We start from the raw sequence: 17,582 nt of genomic DNA on the forward strand, positions 1-17,582 counted from the left end.
TTTTTATTCCCATACTTTGTGGACCAGGCACGAACGCAGATCCCACAATTTTAATGAACCACCGTTCTGCCAGATCAAACATACCCATTCCTGTGTCCCGATACATATTCTATCATTATATGTAATCAGTTTTTTTAAATAGTCAACCATATAGGAGCCTATTCGTGACCAGACACACACACGCGCGCGCGCGCACACACACATATTCAGCTTTATATTATAGATATACAGTAGTTCAATTGCTTTTATGATATTATTCATTACAATAAGTGAGCCGTCTTGATGTTAATATAACTAAAATAAAATCTTTCGCATTTCAACTATTTTAAACAACTTATGTCGCATCTCTAAAATAATGAAAAACTATTGTGGAAGCTCTATTACAACTTTTATTTACATTAGTTATTTTGGGGTAGATAGGTTGGTCACCTTTTCGATCGCTTTGTTTCCATGCTAAAATCTCAATTCTTTTTTTTTAATTATTTAGTGTTGGGCATATTTTTTGCACTAACGGTGAAATCAAAACCTAATATTATAGTTAATCCAAAGCACACTATCCTTTTTATACACGACTTATGTATATGCTATCTAAGTTATAAGATTTAGTAATTTGTATATTGTTATGAAATGGGAAATTTTATTAATTAACTATTAATTAGATCATCTTTTTTAATTTACTCACTGTTTTCATTTTGATATAACCAATAGATTTCTTTAGGATTAATGCTTGGTTGTTTTGAAAACTTATATTTTCTTAGTTAAATTACATCCCCATAAAATTTATAAACATATTTTAAGAGATGTTCTAGTGATTTTTCTTTCTTAATATTAAATATTTAAATTAATTGCTGTTAATATCGACAAAACTATTCGATGTATATGAGTAGTATATATATATATATAATATAGTAATTTATTAAATATATATTGCGATTATATAATATATTTATGCGTGTATATATATATATATATATATATATATATATATATATATATATATATATAGTTGACATTGGCTTTTCTATTCTAAAATTAACTCAATCACCATTCAATTTTTTCTTCACTCATTCTCCCAAAATCAGCCCAGCCTTGAGCCTTGACAGTCGTTTTAAATTCTTTTTTCTACACACATCTGATCTTCCTTTTAATAATATTATTTGAATTCATTCCCTTTTCTTTGCACCCTCTTGTGAATTATTCCACGGATTTCTGCCTTTTTGATTACTTTGGACCATCTTCCAATTACGCGATTCCCTTGGATTTTATTGTAGAAATGAAAATTTAACCAACTTTTTTGGATTTTGGGTTTTTGGATTTTACCGTTATTGGATATTTTACCCTTCACTAGACTATCCATTCACGTGAAATCACCTTTTTGTTCACCATATTCCCTCTGCTTCAATATTTGTTACCAAGTAAGATCTATGACTTACTTGTAGTTTCATCAAATACTTTTGCAAGCAAAATCCAATCCTGCATTTTGTATAATCATACCCTTTGATGAGAAGGAAAGTATTTCTTTGAAACTCCACGGATTAAGGACTATCCACTTTTTTTGTGCTCCCTTTTTAAAATTAAATATGGTTTTAACTCTTTTTCACAGTGTTTTTAACATGTTTTTATTAACTACTTGTTCTTATATATATATATATATATATATATATATATATATATATATATATATATATATATATATATATAATTTATAAAGAAAAATTTACAGAATATATTGAGGGTGAAATATAAATGTGTAAAGAGAATCCTTAAATTTAATATAAAACATTTTAAATAGTTCAATAAATAATTGAAGAAGTAGATCTTCAACTTAACATATACGAAATAAAATAACTATAATATAAATAGGAGAAATAGAAGTAGTTTTGATATTAATAACCGTTACGAATAATAAAATTACACCTGAGCACAACATTGGAAAAAAACTACAATGAAATAATTGCAAGATATTGTGACAGGCAGACTAAGTTGAGTAAGGAGTAAAATAAATTTGATCAAAATATAAAGTTAAAAATAAATGTGTACTTAAACTGAGATTGGCATAAAGAAGTTAATGTTAGAATTATAACTTTAAAATTAAATGAGGGTGATTAATAAATACTAAAGTCTAAATATTAAACTGTGAATGCCTAAAACTTAGAGAAATTGGTAAATTGATAAAAATATAAACATATTTATCTGTCTTACAAAGTGAAGAATTTAAGAACGTTAGTGTAGAGAAAAATAAAGGAGGTTAAAATAGAATACTTATATAATGATAAAATTTATGAGATATATTTAAAATTTAAGTTTCTGACATAACAAGTATCGAATAAAGATAAATTTTAATTAATATTTTTTTTAAATTAACCCTTTAATTACAATTCCTTCTTAAGAAATAAAATATTAAGCAAAATCAATTATGAGATCGTAAATGTAAACAAAACTGGTATGAAACAATCATAGAGTGAATGGAATGTAGTTGGGGCATATAATTTTAAACTAGAATTTGGTGGGTGTAGTTTTGTACTTAGAAAATAAATCAATTAAATAAATAAATTGGAGAAGAAAAATAATTATTGAAATAAAAAAAACAGCCGGACGCTTAGTGTAATTTTAAGATAGAGAATTGGTTGAAATATAATTTAAAAAGTAGAAATACAAAATAGGGCGATTTTAAAAATCTATGGCTAGCGGAAAATAATTAAACCAAAACTTAGAAGAGTGGGTGGAGGTAAGTTCAACTGCTTCATCTCTTAAATAGGGATTAGAAATTTGTTTGTATATGTATAAATAGTGTATTCCACTGTCTGAAGAGAGGCTGTTTTGAAATATTTTTGAATGACATGTTTGAAATTGTCCGAATGATCATGAAATATGTAAATAGTTAGATTAGTAATCCAAAGTTAAAATGTGGGTAATGTCGCAATTCGTTTCTGTTCATCTGATTGTCACTAGTGTGTAAGAATGTGTGCGCGAGATGAAGAAAGCTGGTATGTGGGTCATTGTCTTTTAGTCTCCACCTCAGCCTAAACGTACAGTCAGGGAGAAGACGATCTTGGATTCTTCCGTCTGTAGCCGGCTGGTGAATTCTTGAGAAAACTGATTTTTTTCACCAGGTCTTGTTGGAGTTTATAATTTCGCACCTGCTTATTACTTTCATATAGACATGTTACTTTTGGATGCTTAGAATTACTTTTATTGGTTAAAAATACTTTTTTATGAGGACTGATTAAATTTCTACCCAGTTTTGATTTTTTTATAAATCATAACACCTCTCACACACACATCACCACCCAGGAAATTAACTTCTGACTTTCTTTTCATTTCTGTACGGACATATTAAAGAGATAATTAAATTTTTATAAAATAAATACTACAATGTTAATGTGTATCTATCTATATTTATAAATTAGAAAGATTTGTTTTGTGTTTACAATGAAGTTATTATTGAAATTTTTATTATTTGATATTTTTGTTCCAAACTAATTTGCAATGCGATAGCAAGCCAACAATTTCATAAAATGATTTTATTTCATTTATTATATCAGCAATCTAGTGGGCATTAGTTTTCCTGTTCTATACAGCCTTTTTCTCACAGAAAGGACGTTACTTGTCTTTTTATACTCAATCTTTATTTCCATGGAAGACGCTCGACTTCCAATATCCTTTGTCTTCCTGTAAACCCTTTACAGCAAGAATTCTACCAACTAAAAATTGAAAGGAATTTCATACTATGTGCAAAGCGTTAAGGGTGATTTTAATGAACATAGTTTCTATCCAAGACTTTCTTATCCACGAGACACATTATCAAAGAACTACTTTTCTGCAGACTGCAATATAGCGGTCTTCAAATAAAATCTACAGAGATCTGGATGAGGAAAAAAGTTCAAGAATCCGTTTAGTATTGAATAAATGTCATGTAAATAAAGAATAGAGAAGAGTTCATATTATAAAATATCAGCGATAAATTTTCAAATTATAAAATACAAGCAAAATCTGCCCACTATCTGGCGTCTATTAATTTAACTCAGGCATGTGAAACTCAGAGTCTCGCAAGGGCTATAAGATTCAGTTTGTACTGTCATAAGGGTCGCACTTCTACAATTATAATTGAAATATTTTAATAAAAATTATTGCAGAATATATTTTTACTTTACAGAGATACAATACTTTGGTTTTAGTCAAGAATGCAAGTGCAAACGAGCACGTAGTTTTACAAAAAAAATATATAACAAAAAAAATGAGCATTAGATGTAAATGTGTTCCTTATTTCAATGTAAAAAATGTTTAAATTAATGGTATTTGAATGCAATGGCAAAAAATCCAATGCACATCAATTAAAATAGTCCAAAATGGCAAGCATTAAAACACTTTTCATGTTTTGTCTCAAAGTTTGACATCGCTTATTCACCGCAATTGTTAATATTTCTAAATGTTCCAAGTTTAAACAGAAATGAGAAGTGATGATCGATCAACCTAGTTTTGACATGAATGATTGTAAATCCTGCTTGAATTTAATAAAATAACTGCCTGTAACTTCTGTGGTAATACAAAATAATGATAACTCGAAAAACGTTGTGTCTCTGACCTTCTACATTTTGATAAGTGGATTCAATTTAAAAAAAATAACTTTTATAGACTGAAAATAGATAAGGAATTCTCACTACATACCTCATATTTTGATATTTTCTTGTCCTATATTTATTAAGAACTTCTGTGGTGGCCCAAAATTTGACATATTTGCATTATATATCTTTAATATACACTACTGTTCCTTTAAAAACCAAAATTATTCCGTTAAATTACTTAAAAAATCTTATGAACATAAGAAACGTGTGCGTAATTTATTCATTTTTTTATTAAATCATTGAAATTCATATGTACGCATGTGTCAAAATCAGACCGTGTCCATTTGTGTCAGTTCTGAATATAACTTTCAACTATATCCGATGGTGAGGCCCCCAGCTTTCGGGCTTTGGGGAGTGTAGAGCCACCCTTTAATTACCATTGCTCCCAGGTCCACTCTGACCCGGAGTGGTAGTACCTGTTAGGGTCCCAACTATGGGTTAAATAGAAAACGACTTGAAAAAAATGTATAGTCTATCGAAAAAAATTTTCTTCAAAAATAACTGGATTCGGCATTAAATACCCTGAAAGGATTGATATGACAGAAAACAAAACAACCTATCAAACATTTGTGTTTGTAAACATGTGTGTGTGTGTTACATTGTGAAGTATTTGTGTGTTCGATTGTAGCTATATTAGATCTTTATGTTTTCTTATCGAATTCAGAGATAAATGACATGAGAGGGGATGCAAAGTTTGGGAGTTGAAGGAAGGGCAGCTGACGAGTGAGATAGTTGTGCAGTTGTGTGACTAAAATTCGGAAGAATGTGTCGAGTACCGTTTTTTATAAGCTCTAATCAGTAACTCAGCTCATATGAGAGATGGCCTTTGATTGAGCAAATCGAAAATGAAGTTAAATGCTAGCATAGGTCAAAGCACAGCTTACAAATCAAGCACAGATTCAAAATATCTCTGACTGCAGCTTATTGTTGCTGCTGCTGCTGCTGCTGCTGCTGCTGTTGTGGTCACTTGTAGTTGTTACTACTATGCTTGTAGTCAACTTCCCCATCTCCTCAACTCAAAGAGAAACCAGATAAGAGTGGTAATACTAATTCATTAGTAAGTAGAAAAGGAGAGAATAAAAAATGTATTTATAATGAGCAGAAAGAGATTAATTTAAACATTTTGTATTTTAATTTTTTAAAATTAAATTAGCTCACAAACTCACATGCTGCTGATACACACAAACTAACACAGACACAATACATGTTTTCTTGTTTTTTATACATGCTTTGAAGGTAAGGAAATTAACATCCATTGAGTTTAAATCTTGAAAGTCAATCGATAATAATAATAATAATAATAATAATAATAATAATAATAATAATAATAATAATTACAAAAAGAAAAATAAGAAGAAGATGGAAAGGAGAAAACTAAAGACATCAGCGTGCATGGAACGGCCAACTAAGACAAGATAAGAGCGTTTAGGGAATATGGGACTTGAAAATATTTTTGAGCTTTGGAAGCAGACACCATCAAATCTACACAAATGAAAGAGAAGGTTGGAAAAGAGGATCTGAAAGAAACAAGGAGGTTCTTCGAAACAAAACTATGCAGTAGAAATTTAATTAAATGAATAAACAGTTAGGCAGTCTTACTAATAAGATAATTTGGACCATTCATAGGCTGAACCAAAAAAAGAGCTTAGATATCTTGTTCAGAAGACTAGGTAAATAATGATTATGCACAATGCATTACGCTCAAAAGATGATAGCAACCGAAACTACGTGGAAAGGGATGAAAACAGAAAAGAACTGATAAGAATAGAAGATTATGTAGAAGACACAAGATAAGACTTGGTAAAGCACATAACTTGGAACACCAAGAGATTGGTCACTGCAGCGAAAAGACTCAAGGCCAAGATGAACGATACAGGGCAAAATGAAATCCGAAACAAAAAACATGGAAAGAAAAGTGGGAAATAAAAGAACTGAATGGACGATTCATAAAAATGATAAGAGGAGAGAATCACAGAAACATGTGGCCATGGCTAAGAAAACGACACATAAACAGAGAAACAGAACCTCTAGTGACATATGCATAGAACAACGCGATTAGAACTAAGCACATTAAAGCTAAAATAGATAAAATACAGGAAAACAGTAAGTGTAGACACTGTGGATAACGAGACAAAACGAGAAACCACATAAGAGAATGCAACAAACGAGTTCAAAAAGATTACAAGAACAGATATAATTGCGTGGGAAAAACAATACATTATGAAATTAGTGCACTTCCAACATGCAGACAAATGGTACAGATATAAACCAGAGACGATACTGGAAAATGAAGATAGAGGTACAAACAGATTAACCCATCCAAGCAAGGAAACCAAACGTCATAATAATAAACAAGAAGGAAAGAAACTGTCAAATTGTAAATTTTACTGTCCCAGCAAACCACAGGGTTAAAATCAAAGAGGTGGAAAAACGAAAAAAATATGCCAAGCTTTCCAGAGAACTGACAGGAATAAAGAACATGAAGAAAATCAATATAATATCCATAATTGTAGGATCACTAGGAACAGTTCCAAAGAACTTGATAAAAAGACAAGAGAAATCGAAATCAAAGGTAAATTGAGACTATACAACAGACGATAATGCTGAAAACAATTAAAATCTGTAAGAAAACTAATTTACATGAGCTACAGACGCTAACCAGCCATACGAAAACTGCCTGTCAGTATAAAATCGGCAATACCAACAGTCAGACATGAAATATGATGACAGAAATAATAATAATAATAATAATAATAATAATAATAATAATAATAATAATAATAATGTGTCTTCTCGATCCTTGCTTTGATGTGATTGGTTCTAATTGTGATCTTGTACAGCTGTTATTAGTGATTAAGGCTAACTGAATCCCTAATAACAGCTGCACAAGAAAACACAGTTAGAACCAACCACATCAAAGCAAGGATTGACAAAACACAAGAAAACAGCAAATGCAGATTCTGGGGACAAAGAGACGAAACAATAAACCACATAATAAGTGAATGCAGCAAACTAGCACCAAAATGATCAAATGGAGAAGGCAGGACAGTGACAATTATGCAAACAATTGCATCTTGAACACACAGACAAATGGCACAAACACAAACCAGCAGCAATACTGAAAAATGAACATATACAAACGAATAAACCCATCCAAGTAAGAAGACTGGATGTTGTAATAGTTAACAAGAAGGAGAAGTTTTACCAAATTGTAGATTTTGCCATTCAGCATACCACAGAGTGAAGGTCAAGAAAACTGAGAAGCGGAGTAAATACACAAAACTGGCCAGAAAGCTCAAAGGAATCTGGAAAATGAAGAAAGTAAAGAAAATACCGCTAATAGTAGGAGCGCTAGGAATGATACTGAAAAACTGAAAAAAGAATGGAAGAGATTGGAATCAGAGGGATGCCAGAGAAGATACAATGAATTTCAGTAATGAACACTGCAAAATACACCAAAACCACCAGAAAATGCATCAAGGTACAGAAATTAGGAAATCGTGATTTCTGGAAAATCTACAACAGTGTAAATAATGAGTAATCAACAATTTCCCCACTGTCAAACTATCATGAGCTTGTTTGCACAGCAACTGAGAAAGCTAACATGCTTGCCAGTCGGTTTGCCTCAAACTCTACATTAAACCCAGCAAACCACTCTCTCCCTGATTTTCCTTTGCGGACTGACACCACACTAAATAATCTGAAAATCACCCCTTTTCAGGTGCATGATATCATAAAAAACCTAGACACTTCAAAAGCATGTGGACCCGATCTTATCCTAGCTGTATTTTAAAAATAATGCTCTGCTAAGGTTGCTCCAGTCCTCTCCAAACTTTACAACAAATGCCTTAACGAATCTTGCTTTCCTGACTGCTGGAAAACTGCTTCTGTGGTACCAGTTTACAAGAATTCTGGCAAAAGAACTTATCCATTGAATTATTGTTCCTTTAGCTTCATCCCTCTTTTCACCAAAATATTTGAGTCTATAATTAATAAAGCTCTAGTCCATCACCTTATAGATGCTTAACTTCTGACGAATCATCAATATGGATTTAGGCAAGCCTGTTCTACTGCAGATATCCTAACTGTAATCTCTGAATGTATATACCATTCACTGGACAAAGCAGGGTAATGTATGGTAGTAGCCCTAGATAAAATTAAGGCGTTTGGCAGGGTTTGGCCTGATGGTCTTCTCAGGAAAATCAGATCATATAGTATCACTTAACGAATATTTAACATAATTAAACCATTGTTAAATAAGAAATTAAATAAATTCAGGTCGTACATCTAAACAATATGATACAAATGCGGGTGTATCTCAGGGGTCGATCCTTGGACCTTTATTATTCCTTATATCCGCAAATGACCTTCCTGATAAAATTGTCTCTGAGATGGGTATAATTGCTGAAATATGCTGATATGCATGCTCTATAACAAGCACGAGGGGAGAACAAATGAACACATATCTTTTTTTTTTATTTTTACACAGTGATCACCACTTATCAAGGCCCGGAAGCCACTCAGGGATAAGAGTTATTGCAAGTACATTACGTTAGTGTGGAGATTTGATGAAGTGTTTAATTAAGGGGGCGGTTCATTAGGAATTTGTTAACATTGGACTTGAAGACATCCAAGTTGTAGTCCGGAGGGAAGCAGGTAGATGAAACAGAGTTCCACAGGCGTGCAGTTCTAAGAAAGAAGCTTTGTTCATGGAATCCGCGTTTTGATTTAGGCACAGATATAGAGTGGGGGAAATTTTTCACAGTGGATTCAGCTAGATGGGTGTTTTTCATGAAAGATTGGCGAGGGGGGACCAGAGATCGAAAGCAATGGCAGAAATATTACAAGAAGACCTCCACTCTGTTGTGGAATGGGGACAAAAATGGATGATCACAGTCAATACTGCCAAGACTAAGCTTGTTTCCTTCAATAATTACAAGAAACCTTCTCAACCACTAATAACTATGGCTAAAGATACATGACCTAAAAGTACTTCTTTCAAACTCCTTGGCTTAACGTTTATAGGGAACATGAGTTGGAACAGATACATTGAGAGCATTGCCAAGGCTGCTGCGAAGAAGGTGGGCTATCTCTACCATACTAGAAAGTTACTTACACCTGAAAGTATCATGTACCTCTATAAGGCCACCATTCGCTCATGTATTGAGTATTGTTGTCACATTTGAGCAAGTGCATCTGGACAAAGTTCAGAAGATATTGCCAACCTGATAGATCCTGAACTATCATCTAGGCTTCAACCTCTGTCCCACCGACAAACTTTTGCATCCCTCTGCCTGTTTTACAAGTATTTTGATGTTTGATTTTCCGATGAACTAAAAGCCCTTGTACCTCCTCAACGTAAATATCCCGTCGAATCCAACAAGCAGCAAAGTTCCACCCCTACAGAGTAGAGATCCCTAAATGTATGGAAGCTTTCTACTCTAATAGTTTCTTCCTCAGAACTACTAGACTTTGGAATTCTCTTCCGGGTTCCTGCTTCCTCAACTGAACTGACATGCAAAAGTTCACATGTAATGTGAACCGACATTTTGCTGCTCAACTCCCTACATAGTATCCCTGCAACTTATGTCCCTGATAGTAGCCCCTACATCAAAGTGGCACTGTGCCTTATGTAGGGTGAATATGTAATAATATTTTTTTTTAAACTGCAGAAATATTAAGGAAACCCCTTGAATGTGGAGACTAACACTACACATAAACTACGCACAAACTGAACACAGAAACGGCTACAGATGCAAAACACAAAGGAGCATCACATGGAATTATGAAAACTGAAACTGTATAATTGAAAAATACCGTCCCCACCTTTTTTTTTTTTTTTTTTTTTTTTTTTGTTGAGAGTGTCACCATAAACGGGCACCACACCAAATAATGAGGGTCAGGTAGGATGGAAAGACAGAGGAGAGAAAGCACTAGCCAGGCCTCCGCTGGATGAGTTCAAAGAGGACTGGAACCTTGGGGAGGCTTATTGCCACCCAAATTCCAGTGAAGACCAATGGTCGCCACCAATGAGAAATCAATGGTAAGCGGCTGTTGCGATAATGCAAATTCGTTTGCAAATGTTAGTGAACGAGGTGGAGATTAATGGAAATCTGGGGAGACTTGTTATCACTCAAACTCCAGGGAACACCACGTTGTTCTCTAAGAGCAATCTTTGATGATGGCTTGTGCGACTACTCTTTGTGAGTAAATAATAATAATATATGTCATCTCTCCTCTGTCTCATCAACGAAATGTTGCATCCCTCTGCTTGTTTTACAAGTATTTTAATGGTGGATGCTCCGGGGAACTGCAAGCCCTTTTATCCCCTCACCGTAAATACCCTTAACAAACCCGACAAGCAGCAAAGTCTTACCCCTACACAGTAGAGTTCCTAAGATATAAGAAAGCCTTCTACCATAATAGTTTCTTCCCCAGAACTGATGATTTGTTTGGATTTTCTGCATTTTTTTTTTAATTAAGTCGAATTCTAAATAAGAATCCACAAAACATATTTTCTCTCTTACTTGATTAATCTACTAAGGAAGCCGAAACGATTCCAACCCACTGATGCATGTTAATTTTTCCCCGATTTTTTTTTTTTTTTTTTTTTTTTTAACTTATAAAGGAGAATTTAAAGGAACAAATTCTACTTGCACCAACTTCGGTGTATCCGGAAATAATCTTCAAACGGAACAGAAATCCCGTTACACCGCCCGGTGCACTCACGAACGGTAAGATTACTTTCATTTCCACGTGTTCTTTTTTTGTTGTTTTTTTTTTCAACGAAACATTTAATCATAATTTTTTCTAAATAATTTTTGTTTTTATAAGCGAATATTATGCTAACAATCACACTTATTTATAACATTATAATATCGTTATCCTTTTTATTATAATTTTTAGTAAAATCTATTCATGCTTGTATCATCAGCAAGAACCAATATGTTTATTTGTTTTCATCGGAGCTTCGTCTTGTGGCGATTTCAAAATTAACCTACAGTGTATCGTAGTTTACCACGTTTAGTGTATGATAATTTAAAAAAAAATATATTTGTACAAGTGCACTTATTGATCCGCGCTATTTTTTAAAAAGTATTTTCAAGTTTAATTAAAGTTTTACGATATCTGTTTTTATTACATTGTTAGGTGAACGTACAGAATAGATACACAGCACCTCCACCCCGTCCCCATGCTAAGAATGACTTTGAATAATAACGTTATTATTTAAGCAAAGATCAATAAGTGCATGAGTACTAACATATTTTGGTAATCGTGAAGAAAGAGAGAGCCTGTTTCCTCCGTTTGACTATAGGTGGCGTTACTGTCTGTCCACCCAGTTACGGAAGAAGCACAAATGTATATAATGCCACCCTTAAAATAAAAATAAATGTTTTTGTTATATTTTAATTTTAAACATGGGTTTTTTTTTGGGGGGGGGTGCAAACATATTTAAGTTTTGTTTTTTGTTTTTTCAAACATATTTACGTTTTTTTTTTGTTTGTTTTTGCAAGCATATTTAAGTTTTATTTTTCCAAACATTTACGTGTTGTTGCTTGTTTATTTTAAAACATTTACGTTTTTTTTGGGTTTTTTTTTTTTTGCAAGCATAAACTAAATATTTTTGAAATATTTTTCTTTTTGAAAAGTTTGCTTATGCACTTATTGGTACCGCGCTATTTTTTAATAGTAGTTTCAAGTAAGATTCAGGTTTTACAATATCCTTTTTCAAATATATATATATATATACTTGCGGAAAAGGTAAAATAAGTGCAGAAAAATTAAGAAAAAAGGGGGGGTCCATAAAAAAGATAAAAGAAAAAACGTTGATTTTTTTTATTATTATCATAAGAGCGTAAAAAATACTCGCGGAAAAACGGTTGTACCCATAAATATGTTTAAAAGAAAAATATAGCAAAAACATTTAGTTTATGCTTGCAAAAAAAAAACGTAAATGTTTAAAAATAAACAAGCATCAAAACGTAAATGTTTGGAAAAATAAAACTTAAATATGTTTGCAAAAAAATAAAACTTAAATATGTTTGCACAAAAAAAAAGAAACATGTTTAAAATTAAAATATAACAAAAACATTTATTTTTATTTCAAGGGTGGCATTATATACATTTTGTACTTCCGTAAATGGGTGGACAGACAGTAACGCCACCTATAGTCGAACGGAGGAAACAGGCTCTCTCTTTCTTCACGATTACCCATATTTTTTGTTGAACGTTTTATCTATAAGGTAACGGCCTTTGAAATAACGTTTTTTTTTTTTACTCTGCACAAAGATACGAAAAAGTTGTCAAAAACAAATATATAACAAATGGGGTTTGTATTACTGTACACATAGATTCGAAAAAGTTGTCAAAAAACAAATATATAACAAATAAATGTTATCAAAGGCAAGATAAGATACTTTTCTACGTAACTGGATATATTTTTCGTGTTTTTATTCAATGTAACATATTTATTCACCTCGAAAAACATACAGTGTTTACCGATGTATTGTAAAATTCAAGATGGCGCCTGCCGCCTCACCCCCTCTTTAACACGGTAAGTTTGGGAAAAGGTGTTATAAATAAAAAACTAGAAAAAATAATATTAAAAACCCGCCGAATATATGTTACGGTAACATATTGAGCGAGTTTTTAACAGTATTTTATCCAGTGTTTTATTTATAACACCTGTTCCCAAACTTACCGTGTTAAAGAGGGAGTCAGACGCAATCTTGAATTTTCCAATACATCGGTAAACACTGTATGGTTTTCGAGCTGAATAAACATGTTACATTGAATAAAAACACGAAAAATATATCCAGTTAGGTAGAAAAGTAACTTATCTTGCCTTTGATAACATTTATTTGTTATATATTTGTTTTTTGACAACTTTTTCGAATCTATGTGTACAGTAATACAAACCCAACAAATCTTCTTAAAGGCAAGATAAGTTACTTTTCTACCTAACTGGATAATATTTTAGTGTTTTTATTTAATGTAAAATGTTTATTCGGTTCGAAAATAATACAACGTTTATCGATATATTTGAAAAGGACAAATGAGCTCGCTGTTGAATACGTTAAGTTTGAGAAAATGAGTTCAGACTAAAAAATTATACACAATACTGTTAGAAACTCGCTCGATATATGTTATCGTGACATAGGCTGACATATATTGAGTGCGTTTCTAATAGTATTTTGTATAATTTTTAATTTGAACTCATTTTCCCAAACTTAACGTATTAAACAGCGAGCACGCCGCCATTTGTCTTTTTCAAATATATCGATAAACACTGCATGTTTTTTCAACCAAATAAACATTTTGCATTAAATAAAAACACAAAAAACTTATCCAGTTAGGTAGAAAAGTAACTTATCTTGCCTTTAACTTGGTTCAAATTCTGTAGACATACAACAATTCGATCCAATTAACTGCAGAATTTTTATACTCTCCACCAATCACAATTAATATTTTAGTCACGTGACTCAAATTAACTAATCAAGAATAATTATTTGCAATTGAAAATGCATCTGTGCTTGATATTTTAAGTGTTTTTAACACCTGCTCTAAATATTTTGCCTGTTTATGGTTTAAATATTTGCCTATTTTACAATATTGTTAAGTATGATTTTGTATCTGACTTTGCCTTCATGAGGAGGTATGTATATGTATAGAAAAAACGTTTTACTTTTAGTTCGCTCAAAGATAAATTCAATAAACCTTTTAAATATAATACCCATATTTTAATTAAGTAAAACTCTTTTGCTAAGTTGTAAATATTTTTTGTGTCTTTCCAACATTTATTATTACATTTAATCAACAGTGAGCATTTTGGAACCTTTTCATTTAATTCTAAATAAATATTGTTTTATTTGATTTATTACAAAATATGATCTACTACTAACACTAAATCTATGTGGCAAGCCTCCTTCTCCCTCCTCAAAAAAACAAACAAAACAACCCCTCTAAACTGAACCGAGAAATTAAGTGCTGTTGCCTTGCCACTTGAACTTAGGATTAATGTTAGGATTAAGGAAGTTTTGTTTTTTTTAAGTTGATTAAGAATGCTAATCTTTAATAATGAGCTAGAATATTTTCAAAATAAGAATGAAAATAGAAATTTGCTAAAATGAATAGTGAATTACTTTGCTGATGAAATTTGAGTCATTTTGCAGACCGTGAAGCAGAAAAACTGTAGCATTTCCTACTAATATGGCATCAAGAGGCTCCACCAAAAGATATTGCATGATCCAGAATCCATTCGCCAAATGGCAATACAGCAGTCCTAGTACTTTGCACTTGCTGATAGTAAGGCCTCTTTGGGGGTTAATCCAAGGTTCGGGTCTCTGACTATCAGGTGGATAACATTAGCCCAGGTAAAACGTTTACCTCCAGCACCCTTATTAGTGAAATGGCCACAAGGAAAGAAATAGAAAAAAAATAAGAACATCTCAAGTGATTGCTTAGGAAAAATACTGCTTTTTCTTCTCGCTTTATCAACAAAAATTGAAAGATAAAATAGGAGAAGTGAGAGTTGCAGAGCTGCCAAGAATGCATCCACAATGTGTTTTCTACTCCCCATTTAAAAAAAAAAAATAATGATGATAATAAACAACTAAGTATTGTACTTAATATAAGTTCAATTGGATTTTGTGGAGGGAAAGAATGGCAATAGGTTCCACTCTCACTAAAAGTCTATTAAGGAGAAAAGAAGATGGATGAGTAATGGTATTTTAATATATATATATATATATATATATATATATATATATATATATATGTATTCATTTGTTACTTCTAATTTTTAGGAATGGGGACCTGCAGAGAATATCACATTTAAATACATAAATTTAGTCGATTTACAGAGAGATATTTTATGGAGAAGTAAAAACAGTCAATTAAAAAGCTGTTTCGAATAAGTTTCTTATGAATGAAAACAAGTACAATTTACTTGACCATATCCTGTTTAGACAACATGATTTTTAGAAAGAATTTTCAGAACAGTAAAATCAAAACCTTGAAGTTAAAACCATTATAGGTGTTGGGAAAACTGTGAATCTGATTTTTATCTCCTGGATTGAATCATGGACAATTCAAACAATTTTTGTTTGATATTGCGTTAGAATATGGTGACCTTGCATATTTCTGTGATGTATGCTGGCTTAGCCAAGAATCGATGTGAAAATGAATACTGGACTTAAATATATAGATGACGATATTTCTAGAAAGTAAACATGGATAGTTCACATTTTCAAGATCCTGATTGACTCGCAACTTTAGCATTTATTGTGGATTTAACGACTCGGTAAATCATATTTATTTTATTTTATTTTATTTTTTATTTTTTTTTACAAAGGAGTCACCACTTATCAAGACCCAGATACCACTTGAGGATAAGGGTTAATGAGTTTACGATAGTCAATGCGACAATATTGTAGTAATCGTTAGTCGTGGGAATTTGGTAAATTGGATTACTTAAGGAGATGGCTCATCAAGAACTTGCTCACATTGGATTTGAAGATGACTACATGGTAGTCAGCTGGAAAGCAGGGAAACTGAAGAGAGTTCCACAGATATGCAGTTCTAAGAAAGAAGCTTTGTTCATGGAATCTACGTTTAGGTATAGGCATATCAACTGGTTTTCCTCTGTCAACTTTCCATGTAATTCCACTGCACTTGTGTACACAATATTTATTAATACCATAAAAATAGTTGCACCCGACTACTTTTCCACAAACTGAGCAAGGAAACCATACAACACCACAACCATTGATCACTTTGGTCTTGGGAGCATTCACTTTTAGACAATTACTTTCCATAGCATTCCTCCAAGTATTTAACTTTACAAATAATTCTTCCATTACACTGCAACAAATTTTAGTTTAGAAAAAGTACCTACACATCTTAGTGCACAAAAAATATTAGACTATCTGCCACTCATCTTTCATGACACTTATATTTCCAAGTCATGTTGCCTATGTTTAATGTCAAATAATGGATACATATTTGTTATGATCCTTGGCTACATTAACAGATAACAGAAGTGAAAAAAAAAACAATAAAACAAAACTGATCTGCCAAGAGGAACTGACATGCGATGTACCAGAAATCTAAAGACAGTTAAAATATGATCATTATGGATACATGCCTCATGCATGGTACCACATATGCATGGATTTAAGTTTTTATGTTTGCAACTATTTGTATTTGTATGTATGTGTTTTGTTTTTATCTGTGTGATATGTTTGTAGTACAATTTTCAATAACAGTTTTGAAATATATTGTTATTTTTTCACTCTGAAGTATTTTTATATTCCTTGATGAAGACTAATACTTGGTAGGTGTTCTTTTAATTTTAGATTTTCTTTTTGCTTTTCTGATTTTTCAATATTAAAATATTTAGGCTGATAGCGGTCAATATATGTAATTTTTCTAAATTTTTCATTAATGACCTTCCTCCAGTCCACAACCTGTCATCGTAACACAATCCAGCATGCAGGGTCAAATGAATTGCCAATCCTTGTGATAAAGTAAAGTCAGTTGGATTCTATATATGTCATAAATATTGATATGTTTCTTCTTTTGCAATAAGAAATTTGATTCTGAATAGCCATTTTATTTCATTGAAAGTTGGTCTATGTATGTTAAGAAAAATAAAATGTCCTTCAAGTTAATTCCTTCCAGAAAATAATTTATGATTCATTCCAAGTTAATTCTATTCCTGGAATCAAGCAAAATCAAAGGAAGGGTGCAATAAAAGAAAATTATAATCTAGTTAAGTGGTTAATTATAAGAAAATTAGTGCTCTTTACTGCTTCACTAATTCGATATTTCAGAGCAAGAGAGGAATGTTATTTGAACATTTGGCTATGTATGAATCTCATATAAAAGCACAATGTTAGCACTAGGAAGGGCCTCTTTTATTTCTGAGAACTTACTCAAATAAAATGAAAAAACGTG

General features: G+C 31.9%; 1 protein-coding gene across 1 annotated transcript in view; it reads left to right on the top strand.

The window, feature by feature from the left end:
* The first annotated feature begins 11,255 nt into the window (after positions 1-11,255).
* LOC145259314 (ferredoxin-fold anticodon-binding domain-containing protein 1 homolog) overlaps positions 11,256-17,582 on the top strand; it is a 62,358-nt gene continuing 56,031 nt past the window's right edge. Inside the window, exon 1 of the mRNA XM_080117205.1 lies at positions 11,256-11,359. The gene's annotated coding sequence lies outside the window, so the exon portion shown is untranslated. The remainder of the gene's footprint in view (positions 11,360-17,582) is intronic.

The sequence above is a fragment of the Euprymna scolopes genome, chromosome 34, assembly GCF_053919585.1.
Source record: "Euprymna scolopes isolate OS-2025 chromosome 34, ASM5391958v1, whole genome shotgun sequence".
In the NCBI taxonomy this organism is placed as follows: Eukaryota; Metazoa; Mollusca; class Cephalopoda; order Sepiida; family Sepiolidae; genus Euprymna; species Euprymna scolopes.